Source organism: Capsicum annuum, chromosome 9, assembly GCF_002878395.1.
Source record: "Capsicum annuum cultivar UCD-10X-F1 chromosome 9, UCD10Xv1.1, whole genome shotgun sequence".
Lineage (NCBI taxonomy): Eukaryota > Viridiplantae > Streptophyta > Magnoliopsida > Solanales > Solanaceae > Capsicum > Capsicum annuum.
Window position 1 is genome coordinate 165,341,353 of NC_061119.1, and position 18,156 is coordinate 165,359,508.

General features: G+C 34.5%; 1 pseudogene; it reads right to left on the reverse strand.

Moving 5' to 3' along the window:
• Window positions 1–1,336: 1,336 nt before the first annotated feature.
• On the reverse strand, window positions 1,337–12,867 carry LOC107841505 (annotated as a pseudogene).
• Between the last annotated feature and the right edge of the window lie 5,289 nt (window positions 12,868–18,156).

The following is an 18,156-nucleotide window of genomic DNA, read 5'->3' on the forward strand; positions in this document are numbered from 1 at the left end:
AAGATTTCAGTATTATAGGACTGTCAGATACAGTTAATTCAATTACAGTACAACATTCAGGTAGTTCCATCAGATTTAGGACTGTCAGACACAACCACCTATGTTATCATGATTCCAATGTTATTCATGTTAGATATCAGGAAACCATGTATTAGCTTACAAATCTAATTATCACGTATTCATGATTCCAGTTATTATGTATGCATGTTTGCACTCTTACGTTTATATCAGTCAATCAGTTAGCATCGTTTATGTATGTAAACCTTTTTTTTCATTTAGCCTATCTCACTCGTATACTCAGTACTCCCAGTTATACTGAAGAATTTGCGCTATGGTGATTTTTTTCACGTTACACCATAGGTTCACAGATACGAGCTCTAGATCAGCAGTAGCAGTAGCATTCTAGTCGCAGAGTTCCAGTGAGTCATCATCCATTCGAGGATGATATTATTTTATTTCATTTATTATTTCAGTTCAGTTTTGCTGGAGGGACTTAGTTAGAGACATGTTCCTTCAACTCCTTATTCAGACAGTATTTAGAGGCTTTCAGATTTAGTTCAGATTTGATTCAAATTTCAGTTGTTTTGGGTATTCGTTACCCCATACGAATGTTATGATTTGTCAGATGTTTTATTCAGTTGAACTTCATGGCCTATTGTTCATGTTTCCCATATTATTACATCATATATTGCAGTATACAGGTACATATATCAGTAATGGGTTAGCTTGTGGTCCTTCAGGATCATAAGCACTGTGTAGAACTCCGGTTTAGAAAATCGGGGTGTTACACAAAGTAAAACTTAATTCCACTAGGACTAAAGAACAAAACCATAAAGAAAAGATTTTTCGTATGCTTGATTCTTGAAGAATTAGTCAACACAGTTTAATGAATATGCAAGATAAAAAGTAGAAGTCATCATCTTAATTCGAAAAGGTAAGATTTGATAAAGAATGGAAGAACTTTTTAGAGAGATTTAGGACTTACTGTGACTGTTATGGATTATATCTTAAGGGAATCATTTATCTCTTCCTTTTGTTCTTGTTCAATCTTTTTTGCCGAAAGCTTAGCACATGGTGTGGCCAATCATGTAACCCAGTTAATTCCAAAGTACTAGTTTCAGCAAAATCTGTTAGAATTTCTTGCAGGTTAGCACAATTCTACAGAACTGGGCGTTTTATATTCAGAAAGTTATCACTTCTAGCTTTCCAGCACTTAAGATTTAGGCTGCTCAGCAACACCAACTTAAAGGTTTTCAATCTTCCTTTATCATTCAAAACCCATATATATTCATTGGCTTGATATGATTTAAGCATCATCCTTCAAGATTTGGCAACATCATAATAGTTTATGATATGTCTTCTCAGAAAAACACAAACTGTTAAAATTCAACCTCATAAGTGATGTTGGAAAAATGAAAATCTCAATGGAAAAAACTTCATTAGTACAACTGTCGCAGCAAAGACTAGAAAATTCCTCTAGCCGAGGCATCCCTATTACAAAAATGCTTATTTAGAATATTTTCTCATCTAGGACTAGGAAAACATGCATCTCCTTTGCAAATTTATATCCTCAAGTTCTTCATCATCCATATCTTCCCAGGTAATGTTATATGCAAAGGATGATTACTACAAATTATAGTTTGCAAATTTCGAAGCTCTGAGTATGATTGCGGAATATTGCCGTGAAATTGACCTTACAGGAATTTCATATGAAATAACTTTGTAATCACAAGTGGAAATGACCCAAACCATTTATTTGTATTAAAGATGGCCAATATCCTGAGAATGATGAAATGTGAGAAAAAATAATGTATAATAGGGATGTTAGGACCGAAATAAGCGAGTATCATGTGTAAGCTAGCAAAGCAAACCTCAAACGACCACGAATAATAAGATAAATGAGAAATACACCAAAAGAGATAGAAAAATTTAACGTGGTTCGGTCAATCGACCTACATCCACAAAAGGAGATGAGCAATCCACTAAATAAAAGAGATTACAAACTATCAAAAGAGAAAACCTAACATAATTTACTCAGACTAAAAGAGGTTCACACAAGTGATACCGTAACACTTGTATCTCACAAAGTCTCCCCCCAAATGAAAGTCTCAAACCCCTAGGACTACATTGTGGATGCTATAAAACTAGAAGAAAGGAGTCACTATTTATAGTCCATGACCTTTTCCTACAAGAATAAGGATTATCCAAATATGTAGAATATGTTTTCCTTTTCTTAAAAGGAAAACCTAGTTGTGGTAAGAAAGTCAGGAAAAATACCAACAATTCTCCCCCTTGGCCTTGAGTTCTATCCTCATGTAGTCTTCAACAAGTTCAATCTCTATCTCCAAAATCTCCTCCAATAATCTTGAATCTACTTAGAGTAACACTCTGATAAAATTTTTCAAACTAAAATCTTCATTATCATCAAATAGGTCGCGATTAGAACTGAATCTGCCAAGATGAACACCCGATTTTAACCTCGCTTTGATACCACTTATTAGGACCAAAGTAAGCAGGTGTCATGCGTAATCTAGCAAAGTAAACCTCGAAAGACCATGAATAACAAGATAAATGAGAAATATACCAAAAGAGACACAAGAATTTAACGTGGTTCAGTTAATCGACCTACATCCACAAAAGGAGGTGAACATTCTACTAAATAAAAGAGAGTACAAACTGTCAAGAGAGACAACCTCATAAAATTCACTCAGAATAAAAAGAGATTTACATAAGTGATTCTACAACACTTGTGTCTCCAAAAGTCTCCTGCCAAAAAAAACTCTCAAACCCCTAGGACTAAATTGTGGATGCTACAAAACTAGAAGAAAAGAGTCTCTATTTATAAAGTCTATGACCATTTCCTACAAGAATAAGAATTAGCCACATATGGAGAAAATGTTTTCCTTTTTTTAAAAGAAAACCCAATTATGATACCTAAAGGAAAAACCAATTATGGTAAGAAGTCAGGAAAAATACCAACAAGGGTCACGACGGTAGATGGGCAATATCCCAAGAAATATTATACTAGGTGAAAATGACAGATTCAAATGAGAAAAAATAGATAGATCTACTATAGGAAATAATAGCTTATAACAGTAATCAACTGAATAATTTTGGGTTTTAAAACTGAAGTGGAAAAAAAAGAGTTTTTGCGCTGGAAAAGTAAGGAAAGTTCTCACAACATGCTACATGCATATGCTTTTTCATTTTAGTTTTTGTCAAACAGAACACATGAAGTCCATATGCTTTTATATCACCATGGAATCTCCTTTTTTAGCATGTATCAAGTTCCTGCTGATAAGGTCCTCAAAGTAATCTATTGCCACTTCCTCGAAACTTTTATGACTTCCAGACGTCCTTATGAAACCTTCTACTATCCATAATTGGATCAATATCCAACTTGCATCCTAATAATCCTTAGGGAAACTACTCAGAGATAAAGCATGTTGAGGGGATTAAGATTCAGGCAACATCCTTCCAACCTTCTAATGTCCTAGACATTTTAGAAAGATATCCCACGATCACTTCCAATTATAAAGGTAGTCCTAGTTATTTTTCTACTATTTCCTTTCCAGTTTCTTCTAATTCATGATGATGATCATGTTTTGCTTCAAACACCTTTTCAAAAAGTAACTTCCAACTATTTTCTAAATTCAAGAGCCTCATCTCATAATGGCTACTAGTATTTGCATACATTGCTACGTCAGTTTCTTATTAGTCAATAAGATTCGACTCCTATTGTTGTCATTTTGAAATATTCATCTTATTCTATCCCAAACTTCTGTACTCCTACTATCATCAACGACAACAAGGTATCATCGACCCTTTATTTTTTGTTGCACTAGGCCCGCTCACTCATTGCCATTAATTTTATCAAAATCTTTTGCATTGACACTATATCTTTTCTTTGTAATGCAATACAAAGCATCTAATAATACCTTTCTACCTAGAAATTCTTGAGATACTGTAGAACAAGTAAGACAGTCAATGATATACATGTATGAAGATGATCATAAGTTTTTCTAGTAAGCGTTGTTTTGCCAAAGCCACCCATGTCTGCTATTGTGATAATGTAACGCCCCAATTTTCTGGAACCGGAATGCCTCACGGTGCTCATGATCCTGAAGGACCACAAGCTAACCTTTTTATGATATCTATACTTGAGCACTACACAATATACTGAAATAAATATGGAAAACTGGTAGAAACTTTTCATAAGGTTTTAATATCTAAAAATACTCAATACTAAAAACTGAATAATAATACATCAGTCCGAAAAGCCTCTAAACTTATTTGAACTGTGGAGCTGATAGGACATGTCCCGAACTAACTCTGTATATAGAAAATAAATTGAGTACAATGCCATAGTAAAATAAGGATCATCATCAAATGACGAGGACTCATTGCTACATCAACTATTGCTGAATGAGTCTAGACTGCTAAGGGTACTCTGGATCTCGCGCTCAGAACCTATGGTATAAGACACCATAGTGAAAGAGAAAAGTATGCGTCAGTACTTTGAATATATTGGTATGCTAGATAAGGTAAGGCTAAATGCAGGGGCTTATGCATGAACATAGCTTAGCTGAATAACATGAGAGTACTGAATGAAGACATATGCATGTATGCACAAACCAAAACTGGAATCGCAGTAACACTGAATACCAACTCTAAATATTAGTTTCTAGATACTGACTTACTGATGATTGATTCTACTAGTACTGGTGTTTGAATTTACTAATACTGAGAGACAAAATAACTAAGTCTAATAAGATTGATGTCCAATCTTGCTGATACTGATACTGATTTATTATATCTAAGATCAAGACTATATAACGGCTGACCTATGAGTTTACTGGTAATGATGCCTCATACTTGATAAACTGAATTTGAGATCAAGCTTATATAATGGGTGACCTCTGAGTCTACTGATAATGAATATGATTATCAGAATATGAGATCAAGCCTATCTAATGGGTGATCTCTGAGAGGTAGTCAAGCCTAGTATAATAGGTGACTCCTTAACTAAATTCTATTACTGAGACTAAATCTAAAACTGAGATTATGAGAGGTAGTCATCTAATCGACATGCTCCTTCTATATTCTTTGGGGTCTAACCTGTAACCCTAGTTGGAAGGGTGTCTGTACCGTGCCATAGGTAAAGACATTTCTCTCTAAACTCAAGATGCCATACCTAATATAATGGGTCAAACCTGGTTAAAGCTAACCCTAATATAATGGGTGACTCCGGGGATGTAGTTAAGCCTAATGTGATGGGTGATTCCTCATCCTATGCTGGCTACGCTAATCGGGAGTGAAGAGAGCCTAAAATAACGGGGAAGACGTCATCCCTGCCCTCACTCGGTGCTGAATCCTACTCCCAACTAAATAGATATTGAAATAATTCCTAGACTGTTCAAGACTGAGCTGAATCTGTTACTGGTCATCTTACTTGACTGAGCTGATTGAATTTACTTACTTCTATTATCTGATGGAATGCTACTAAATTCTTGTTAGCTTACTGAGTTTTACTAAAGTCTGAACTGAATACTGGATACTATTGAATACTATTGAATCGAAACTAAATACTGAGTTGGATTAGACTAATACTGAAACTGAATTGAACTAGTACTGAGATTGCTGAATTTTCTTAAGTTTTGTATCGGCTAAATTCTACTGATCATAGCACGACTGAAATTATCTTGAGACTGACTCGGCTCTAGACACATAGCTAAATTTTTGGGTATAAATACGCCTAGGACTCGATAGCATAAATAAATAAGACAGGACTACACTTAAGTATCATGACAATGGACTTTCATTCACAACACAATCAACATGATAACTGGTCAATCACTTGAATGATATAAACACGTAAATGTATAGGGAATGCATACTAATACCTCATAGTTGTTCAATAAGTAATACACATGGATAAGAATGCATGTAACTTATCATAATACATTCACTAAGGAATTTCAACAAATGCTTAGCATGCACTAGTTATTAGATAATTAGGGATTTCATGCTTAACATACTAGAAAGGGAACTATTCTCTTTACTTAAGCATTCTATCAAACATATGGGGAGCATGCTTTGGTTATACCACAGATTCTATGCTTAATCATTATGAACACATTAATATCATGCAACCTGAAGAGGGTTTATCATGAACATCATACAATTCATCACATACTAGAATCAACTCTTGAAATTAGTAGTCTAAATCATCAATTAAAATTCAATAATAAAATGAACTTCAATTTCAATTCACATGAATCATGAAAACACATAAATATAAGATCTTTGAAATTAGAAAAAGACTCTTGAACGTTTTGGGTGGAAAGAACCCAAGAATCAACATCTGCATACCTTGTTATAAGATTTTAGGAAGATTTATAGAGGAATCTTGATGACTTGGGTCTTGAGCTATTAACCCTAATAGTTGTTCTTGAAGGAAATTTAGAGAAACTAGTATGTTTAGGTGAAATAATGAGAAGTCTCGTGTTAAAGAGTATATATAGGGGTAGCAAAATAACTGTCTTGCGCTTGGAATTAAAATCCGGTGCTGGATAAATCCCGATTTTATATATTGGTGTGACGAACCATAATCGCTCTAGCTTACTGTAAATTGGACAATTGGGAAATTGAGCCTTGGCACGATGTGATGGAAATTACGTTGCCACCTTGATTGCAAACTGGAAAGCCACCGCGACGCGGTGGAATTGCGAAGGATTATTGGATTTTGACAATTTCAATTTTGGCTTGCTCCGTGATGCACTAAAGTACCAGGTGGTACACTATCTCACTAAAATGGCTCTAACTCTTTGTTCAAGTGTCAAATTTGGAAGAATTTAGTATCGATGGAATGCTTATTCGATTTTCCATGAGATAAAAGATAAAATCTTAAAAATTTCACATGGAATAAAATATATTCATCTTTGAAGCAAGATCTTTGATGTTCTAGAGACGAATTTAAACTTAGAGAAGTGTGAGGTATTACTATATCTCCCCCTTGCGAATATTCGTCCTCGAATAAGAATGATTAAGCTGAGAATACTAGCAGGATAAGCTTACTTACTAGACATGAGCATGAGAAACATGACTATATGACTGGAGCTACTGATATATTGGGATTTCATACTGAACATGCATATCTGATGCATGGAATACATGACTGAAGCTACTTATAAGATGAATTCTCCTAATGGATATGCATATATGATGGATGGATTCGTGGCTGAGTTTTTCTCATGAATGCATAACTGTATACACTAAAGAACTGAACCCTTTCTACTGAACATGCATATCTAATGAATGGATATATATCTGATTCTTGAATGAATGTTTGAGTATGCAATGATAACTGGTGCTAAATTCGTAAGAAAAGTCTGAACATGCAACTAAATAAGTTTAAGAATATGAAAGCATTTGGATATTATGGGGTATCTCCCCCTTGGGACATTATATCCCTACTAGAACACTTTACTAAAATACTGGGGCTGTGCACCAGGTACTTACGAACGGGGTCATGATTGATCTCTGAGATCTGAAACTAATGCATGACTCATGATATGAACTTATACTCGCAACTACTAGGATACTCTACCTTGGAAAAATTATATTCTGGAGATTGCTGATAGCATGATCAGGTGAAGAACTGAACTAACAAACTATGCGAATATGACTGTTGGACTGCTAAACTAACTTGCTGGCTCTACTAACTAACTTATTATAAAAATTTAAGCTCAAAATGGGAGAAATGGATTTAAGGATATGTATCATAGAGATAAAGGACTCATATCATACTCGAATCTATATCAGGGAACCTTTCCTGAGCATGGTGAGTTTGAAGTGCATAGATTCGATTTTGACGTTGACCATTGTTGGTACTACGAGCAGCGCCCTACTGATGTGAATATCTACCCTTCTGAGCTAGCGCTCTATACTCCTACATTCTATGGCTTGGCTTACCACATCCAAAACATACCTGACTATTTGATATTACACACCAAGATGATTCTTACCACACTCTCCACAAAGCAGGTAGGTACGAACACTGCTGGTACTACCCTAGATTTTGGAGCCTGGCACCCCATCAGGACTAACATCCCCAAACTTTGGTGCGGTTACACTAAATGAGGATGGAGCTGGAACTAAAAACTTTTGACTATGCTGAGAACGGTTACCACCCTGTGACCCTACCTGAGAGAAACTATGACTACCTTTTCTAGCTTTCTTACTCACTCTTTTTTTTATCTTCTTGGCCTCAATCTACTGTGCATGCATCATTAGTCAAGTAATGTCTATATCTCTATTGAGCATAGCAGTCCTACACTCTTTCAACACTAACCTGGATACACCGGTCTCAAACTTACTCATACTCGCTCTAGGGTTAGTTATCAAATTAGGAGCATACTTAGCTAACTGATTGAACTTAAGACAATACTCCCTTACTTTAATGGAGTCTTGGCTTAGATTTATAAACTCTTCTACCTTAGCTTCTCTCATCTATAGTGGGAAAAACTTATCTAAAAAGGCATCCTAAAACTCCTGCCAAGTCAAGGGAGCTACATCCTCCCCTCTACTCTTCTTCCACATCACTACCCAATCATAAGCAATATCCTTTAGCCTATAGGATGCTAACTCTACACTCTCCTCCTTAAAAACATGCATAATTTGGGTGATCTTCTTCACCTCCTCAAGATAAATTTGTGGGTCCTCCTCTGCTACTTACCCAAAGAATTCTGGTGGGTTCATTCTTATGAAATCTCTGATTCTGGCTGCAGATGAACCCCCAGCTTATTGCGGTGGGACTGCATCCTGACGGTTGCCCTGAACATTAGTCGTCACAGCTTGGGCTAGTGCCTAAAAAACTGCTTGAAACTTTGCATATGACACATTCTCATTCTCAGGATCTATTGGCTGAGGTGGCTAGTTATCAACACTATGGGCATTATCTCTGCGAGGAGGCATACTCTGTAAATAAAAGAGAGAATGGATCAGACTGAGAATTAACTGGAACTTATACATACTAGCATGACATGAACACTGAAAGAAAGGAAACTATTCCTAAAAATATCTTATAGCCTCCTATACTTAAATATGAAACGCAACACACCCATGCACAAAACACTACTAGATGCAGCTTTTCAAACTTCTTAGGGCACTATTGATCCTTAGGCTTTGATACGAAGTTTGTAACGCCCAGATTTTCTACAATCAGAATGCCACATGGTGAGCATGATCCCGAAGGAACATAAGCTAACCCTTTTCTGATATTTGTACCTGAGCACTACATAATATATGAAATAAATGCATAAAACTAGAAGAAACTTAACATGAAGTTCAAATATCTAAAAATACTCAATACTAAAAATTGAATACTAATACATCTATTCGAAAAGCCTCTAAACTTGTCTGAACTGTGGAGTTGATGGGACATATCCCCAACTAACTCCGTCTACTAAAAATAAACTAAGTCTAATTCCATAATAAAATAAGGGATCATCCTAAAATGAAGAGGATTCATTGCTATGTCTACTGCTGCTGACTGAGTCTGGACTACTAAGAGTGCTCTGGATATCACGCTTCGAAACCTATGGTGTAAGACTCCATAGCGCAAGAGAAAAGTATTCATCAGTACTTTAAATTTACTAGTATGATAGATGAGGTAAGGTTAAATGCAAAGGATTATGCATGAACATAACTTAAATGAATAACATGAGAGTACTGAATAAGGACATATTCATGAATGCACAAACCAAAACTGGAATCGCAGTAACACTGAATACAAACTCTACATACTGGTTTTTGAATATTGACTTACTGATAACTGAGTCTACTAGTACTGATGTCTGAGGTTACTAAACTGCGAGACAGAATAACTGAGTCTACTGAGAATGATGTTTAATTTTGCTAATATTGATAGTGATTTATTATATCTAAGATTAATCCTATATAATGGGTGACCTTTGAGTTTACTGGTAATGATTCCTGATACTTGATAAACTGAATCTGAGATCAAGCCTATATAATGGGTGACCTCTGAGTCTACTAATAATGACTATGATTTTATGAATCTAAGATCAAGAATATATAACGGGTGATCTCTAAGAGATGGTCAAGCCTAGTATAATGGGTGACTTCTTAACTGAATTCTATTCCTGAGACCGAATCTGAAACTGAGACTGTGGGAGGTAGTCATCTAACCGACATGCCCCTTCTAGCTTCTTTTGGGTCTAACCTATAACCCCAACTTACACCATTATTTTATGCAAGACGGTCGGTCTCAATATAAACCCAACAAGATTAGGGTTATGTCAAAAAAATCAAACTAGTATTCTAAACCTATGTACATTCACAGTTAACTAGGAGTTAAACCCATAATGTACAACCTAAATAAACCATGAAATTAAGTGGTGGGTTATGAATTAGAACTTTTTGTTGAACAAAATCACACTACAACACAAATGTAACCACAAACAATTGATGAGTTGAAAAACCTTGCGTTTTGAACTCTCTAGGAATCACACAACTCAAGAATACTAGTCGTATCATGCGCTAATTACTTATGAGCCTAAGTTGTATGACAAATAATGTATTCTAGGTCATTTTCCATCTATGGTATGATTAGACTCAAAAAGAGTCGTATCGAGATAGTGGATAATGCTCACCTACACCATGCAATTTGGTAGTGGACGATCGTTTTCAATATCTCCACTTTTATTGAGCTCGAATCCTCAAGGAGTGAAATTAGAATTCTAGTCTTATGGGTATTAACTCTTACTAAAAATATGCCTAAAGTTTATTAGAGTAAAAACCATGATTTAAAGACACTTCTCTCTGAACCCAGGATGCCATGCCTAATATAATAGGTGAGACCTGGTTGAAGCAAGCCTAATATAACGGGTGACTCCGGGGAGGTAGTCAAGCATAATATGATGGGTGACTCCTCATCCTGTTCTGGCTATGCAGTTCTGGAGTGCAGGGTTTACTATTAAAGATTCTACCCAAAATAACGAGGAAACCATCATCCCTGCCCTCTCTCGGTGCTGAATCCTTCTCCAAACTGAATAGACACTGAACTAATTCCTAGACTATTCTAGACTGAGCTAAATGTCTTACTGGTCATCTTGCTTGACTGAGCTGATTAAATTTACTTGGTTCTATTATCTAACATAATGCTGCTGAATTCTTGTTAGCTTAATAAGTTTCACAAAAGTATAAACTGAATACTGGATACTACTGAATACTATTGAATCGGAACTAAATACTGAGTTGGATTAGACTTATGCTGAGACTGAATTGAACTAGTACTAAGATTACTGAATTTTCTTAAGTTTTGTACCGGCTTAATTCTACCTATCATAGCACAACTGAAATTATCTTTAGATTGGCTCAGCTCTAGACACACAGCTAAATTTTTGGGTATAAATACCCCAGGACCCAATAGCATAAATAAATAAGACAGGACCACACTTGAGTATCATGATAATGGACGTTAATTTATAACACAATCAATACGATATCTCATCAATCACTTGAATGTCATAAACATATGAATGTATAGGGAATGCATACTAATACCTCATAGTTGTTCAATAAGGAATACACATGGATAAGAATGCACGCAACTTATCATAATACATTCACTAAGGAATTTCAACAAATGCTTCGCATGCACTAGTTATCACATAATTAGGGATTTCATGCTTAACATACTAGAGAGGGCACTATTCTCTTTACTTAAGCATTCTATCAAACATATGGGGAACATGATTTGGTTATACCATAGATTCTATGCTTAATCATTATGAACACATTAATATCATGCAACCTGAAGAGGGTTTATCATGAACATCATACAATTCATCACATACTAGAATAAACTCTTGAAATTGGTAGTCTGAATCATCAATTAAAACTCAATAATAAGAAGAACTTCAATTTCAATTCACATGAATCATGAAAACTCCTAAATATAAGATCTCTGAATTTAGAAAAGGACTCTTGAACTTCTTGGGTGGAAGGAACCCAAGAATCAACATCTGCATACTGTGTTATATGATTCTCGGAAGATTTATGGAGGAATCTTGATTGCTTGGGTGTTGAACTATGAACCCTAATGGTTTTTCTTGAAGAAAATTGATAGAAAACTAGTATATTTAGGGGAAATAATGAGAAATCTCATATTAAAGAGTATATATAGGGGTAGAAAAATGACCCTCTTACCCTTGAAATTAAAATTTGGAACTGGAAAAATCTTGATTTTACATGATGGTGCGATGCGCCATAATCGCGCCAGCTTACTGGAAATTGGATAATTGGGAAACTGAACCTTAGCGAGACGCGGTGGAAATCGGATTGCCACCTTGGTTGCAAACTGGAAAGCCATCGTAATACGGTGGAATCGTGGAGGATTATTAGATTTTTAAAATTGCCATTTTGGCTTGATCTGTGATGCGCTAAAGTACCAGGTGGTACACTGTCTCACTAAAATTGCTCTAACTCTTCGCTCGAGTGTCGGATTTGGGTGAATTTTGTATTGATGGAAAGGTTATTCGATTTCCTATGGGATAAAAGTTTAAATCTTAAAAATTTCTCATAGAATAAAATATATTCATCTTTGAAGCAAGATCTTTGATGTTCTATAGATGAGTTTGAACTATGAGAAAGGTGGTGTATCACATACAATATCCAGATCCCGCGGTTATCCTCTCAATATTTGAAATAAAATCTCCAATTCATCCTCAATTTTTTGCAAGATTTGATCATCCAACTTGGATAACATCAGCCTATAGAACAAGTTCCAATCAAGGAATCTAGGGATAATTCAAGTACTTGATCAACATCATTCCACTTAAGAATTCATTGAGCCCTTTAGGAACATGCCTTGCAATTTAGAATTTTATTCATCTTACCATTTAATAACTCATAATTAGATCAAAGTTACTAACTATTTGCAACTTTACAATTTAAACTTGAACACTTCTTTTGTAATTATATTCATATTTTCAACAATTGGTAGCAAATCCAGGTGTTGGAAAATTCCAAATGTCCATCTTAATTCTTTGATAAATGATTTGATGAAGTTTTAGCTCAAGAAGATCGTCTACCTCACTAGCATCAATTTTAACATTTTTCTTTAAATATTTGATCTTTTCAGGGTCAAATTTACTACTATTGCTAATCTTTTCAAGGATGTGTTGAAAATATTCAGCAGTAGCATGAAGAGAATCTGATCCAGCGTTTGAACAGTGTGACTATGAATGAGTTTTGGATTTCATTGTTCAAGAGTTTAAGGGAGAGAAATCACAGAATTATATGCTTCCATCAAGTCAATATGGAGAGCTAGGAAGAAACAAATAAATTTTGAAGTAGTAGAGAGGATGTAATTCAAGATATCAAATATTGTTTTGCTTTTATTGAAACTTGTTGTATAACCACCCTTTAATTAATTTCCAACACCATTTTAGTGGTTATCAATAAACTATTTGACTAAAATAAATTAAGTCAATGCTAGTTGGGTATGTGAAATAATATTTGTGTTCCAAATTATGTGGCACAATTGAAATTTCAAGAGTTAACAAATTTATTATTTGACTGTAATATCTTTATATTCCTTCTAAATATTTTAAGTTTTTAATTTTTGTTATTTATTGCACTTTTATTTAACTTCACTATATATAATTTTTTTGGGAAAAACTTATAGCTTCTATGTTCAAAGTCACGATCAATGTTTAGGACTTTGAATCTCCAAATTACAATTGTACCACATAAATCACAACCAGGGATAATAATTATCATCCATCATTTTCATTTGATTAATATTTTCCTTCTAATTATAAGCATTTTTTACATAATTTAAAAGCACAAGTTATTACTTATTGTTGTGATAGGAGAAGACAAGCATCTTTACAATCTACTATTAATGGATCAAAGACAACATATAGGTATTAGGGTTCTAAAAGGGATTTATGAATGCCTGATGCTTAGTGATCATGGTTAAATTTTCCAATTGATAATAAAATCTAATTCTTATAAAAAGATAATTGATGAAATAAAAGTAATGGAGATTATTAGGTTGTCTTTATTGACTCTAATTAATACTTAAGGAACCCAATCTCTTACTCTGAAATTGATAAAGATCCCTAGTGAACAACAACAAACCTAACTTTGGCATGAGAAACACTCGATGTACTAGGCACCACCACTAACTGCAAAGTATCCATGAAAAGACTCGAGATCCCCAAGATGGTATATTAAGAACCTGAGGTAGTCACAAAATATGTCGGAGCTTGGGCTCTAGCTGATATTGAAGATCCCCAATATTTATCTCTAACTCCCTAGCCCAATGCTGAGCCAAAACTATAGTAACACACAAAAAAGTCCCATCCGCATTTGTCATTAACTTCATGATTTCCATATGGGAATATAGAGTTATAAAGTACTTATGAGGTTCATAGAAGTAGGAACACACAACAAAGAATCAAAGAATAAAATTTCCTAAGAATACCTCATAGCCTCCCAAAGATTGGATAAAGATGTCTCCGTACCAATCCGCATGACTCTACTAGGAACTTAGCTCCTGTACCAACAACACCATGAGCCTATAATCTGATACCAATTTACCACAATCTAATTTCTCGGGTCATGTAGGCACCTATCATAATCCATGAGTAGGTAAGATGACCTGTAGTCCAGAACAACTAATAAAGAACTAATAAGAAAAGCGAAAATCAAGACAATTTGGGAATAATTTATTAGAATGAAATAAATACATCCCCCAAAACCTGGTGAGGCCAGTACAAGAACTTTTCCTACAACAACAGGAGTACAAAGAAGAATACAAAGTTAATATACATAAAGCTATTTCTAAAATACATAAATAGAGATTAGTCTAACAGTAAAAGGGGGAGAAGGACCAACTGTAAACGTCAACATCTCACATCAAATCTCTGATCCATGGTTTCTCTGCATAATGCACACAAATAGTGATAACTTGTACTATGACCTACAGGCGGTAGAAGTATAGTATAAATAACAAACACGAGGTACTCATTAGGAATCGACCAAGCTCAAAAGATATTACAAGTATAAATAATATATAAAAAAGAAATATAACTATTGGTAACTATTCAGGCAATAAAACATAAACGTTCTAATGGAAAAGTAAAGGTAAACTATCAGGTACAACAATTAATCAGGGAACAAAGCACACATTCATAAGTAACTAATCCATATATGATAGTATAATAAAGAAAGAGTTACAAAATATATAATTACAGTGGGAAGAAAGGGAGTGGTAAACAAATAGTAGCCAAAAAATATATATATATATATAACCACGCTATATGGAAACCAAGTACAAAGATCCTACTTATAGGGAGCTAATCTCACATCACTAGTGTCATATGCAATAAGGGATCTAAAACTAGCATAATCAGGGTCTATAACTGAAATGTTTATAGGCATGAGATAGTCTAATGATAATCAATTCTTTAAATAGTAAAGAATAACGGAACTTAGAAGCATACCTACAACCTCGGGTACCCTTTTGTAACTAACCAACCATGAATTATACAATAATAGTTAGAAAATATGTAAGTGATTAGCCCCAAAAAATAATGACGTAATAAGGCCCTATACGCTAAGAAGGTTTAAGAAATCATTTACCAAACAACAACCATATCATTTACTAATCTACTTTTCCATAAGACCGATAGATATAGGTGCCAAACAATTATACTGGTTGCAGGCAATGTATAATAATTAATGAATGGAATGATAATCGCGTACTATCAACCAACTAAGTGCTAGATTTTACAAAGTATATATATCTCCTCAAGCTCTATAGCACAAAAAGGTAGGACATATGGTGGCTAACATTCTCTGTTATGATGACTCATCAGTAAAGGGGTCGGGATACCTAAATAGACTTCCTGGTACCAACCTAGAACTTTTGATAACCATCATAACCAATCTTTTCCAACTAGTGCCTGAAGAAATAAGAGTGAAATAATTGCTCAAACTTGAACCATGGTTAAATAAGTATAATTCGTTAGATCAAACCCAAGACTAAAATGGTATAATAATATAAAAAGGATCAGAATCCCCCTCAACCATAGTGAATTAAGTAATCGAAGAATGACCGGATTAATAATGGATTGAAATCATCCTTGGTCTAATTTTCAAAGTATTGTGTTTAGTTTTGTAATCTCACAAATCATTAAAAAAAGTGGTACGACTTTAATTGTAAATGGATCATTTTAGTGTTATGAAAAGTGGGAATAATTTCATTTTTAGGAAACTAGAATAAAATCCCGGTTTTTTTGGAATCATACTAGTAAATAAACATAAATGCGACTACGAGTATGTATGCTATCTCTACTAACCAAACAATACAATTGTAAACTTCGAAGAGTCTAAAAACTACAAACACATCCTTTCAAGTATATTATATTAACCTGGTGTCCAATTTTTATTGCAACCATGGCCTCAGTCCCAAAAATAAATAATTAACATGATGATAGCACTATAAATTGAGAAACTACGATAAATATGGGCATAAAGATACTAGAAGGAGCTAATAGGGGAATTTGGTCTAATTTTTAATGTAAATAAGGTATCTCTTATTCTAAAGGATTCTTAAGATTAGTCTCTGGACAAACAAGACCATGGTCAAGTGAAATTTGGCTCTACAACAATATCAGTTATTCTAGTTAGGTGATTTATGTGAGTATATGTGTTACTTTATTGTGGTGAGGGAACATGGTTGATGATAGTTAGGTGATTTAGTGTGATCTCTGTGATTGAGTAATACACATGTGTTTTCTAACTTGGTTGAGTCAATACTTGAGTCTAGGATGTTTAAAAGTCGTGTTCATGAGCTTTCAATTGTATATGACATACCTGTTGTAGTACTTGCAATGTGGGTAGTCATTGTAGTGATAGATTTAGGTTCTCTATTATTGTAGTAGTAATGTAGATTGTTTCTTATATGGTGCTTAAGTGAAGATTTTTTTGAGGAATAACATGCCTTTAAGTGTGGGGTGATTATTTTAAGTGGATTTATGCACCTAAGTGTTGTTATCTACGCTTATTTAGCTTGGTTTTGAGGACTTCTCTTGTGTGTAATGAGTTACTATTTGTACAAATGGTAATTAAGTGTTGAAACATGTAATTATTCTATTTATGGTGTGTTTAAATGAAATTTGGAAGAAAGATGTTCAATTAGAAGTCAAACGAGATAACTAGTACTCTAGTGTGTCATGGGCTCTAATTCGTGGTGTTTATTGATATATGAATCTTGGTAAGATTCTAATTATGATAATTTGATGGTATAAAAGCTGTTATTAAAGAGTACAAAACCACTAATAAGGGAATGAAGGGGCAAAAGCAATGAGCAAAGCTTGACGAAATCTGGAATTTGTGGACTAAGGGGCATACCTTGCTGCCTAGTTGCCTCTATAAGGGCATGACACACCATTGGTTGTATATTTAATTGTCTAAAATATTATACCTCCATTATATCAGTATTCCACTCTACCTATATAATGTGATATTGGTGTGGAACTCTAGCTAGTCCAACTCGGTCATCTTTGGCCAAGTATAAATAGGACACTCCTCTTATTCTGGAAACACCTGGGATGACTTGGGGCATCGAAACATACTTGAGGGGGTATTCAATTAGGGTTTATACTCTTTTTCTTTAGTTTTACTTTGGATTATAACATAGATTCATTGATTATGATTCTTTGAATTTCCATGAGTGGATAAATACCCTTCTTTTGGGTTAAGGCGAAGAGCATGATTGCTTATGCTATACTTAAGTTGGTTATATATTTTATCATTGTTTGTTGTTCATGTATCCCTATTTTAACTATATTATGGATTCGTGAACCTTATTATAAGTGATTAATTCTATCGCGACCCAGAGTGATGAACGATACGATAGAACGTGGGATAGGATTGTACTCTTCAAATTAATTGAGTTATGATTTTCGTTTAGGATCGGAATATACCTAATTTTCCCTATTTTGTTAAATAATGGGAAGAAATTAAAATACGCTTAGCTTAGTACTTGCATCCTCGCTCAATGATGTAGTTGTAAGGCTAAGTTAGATAGTTGATTTGTGGTTCAGAAGAGCATAA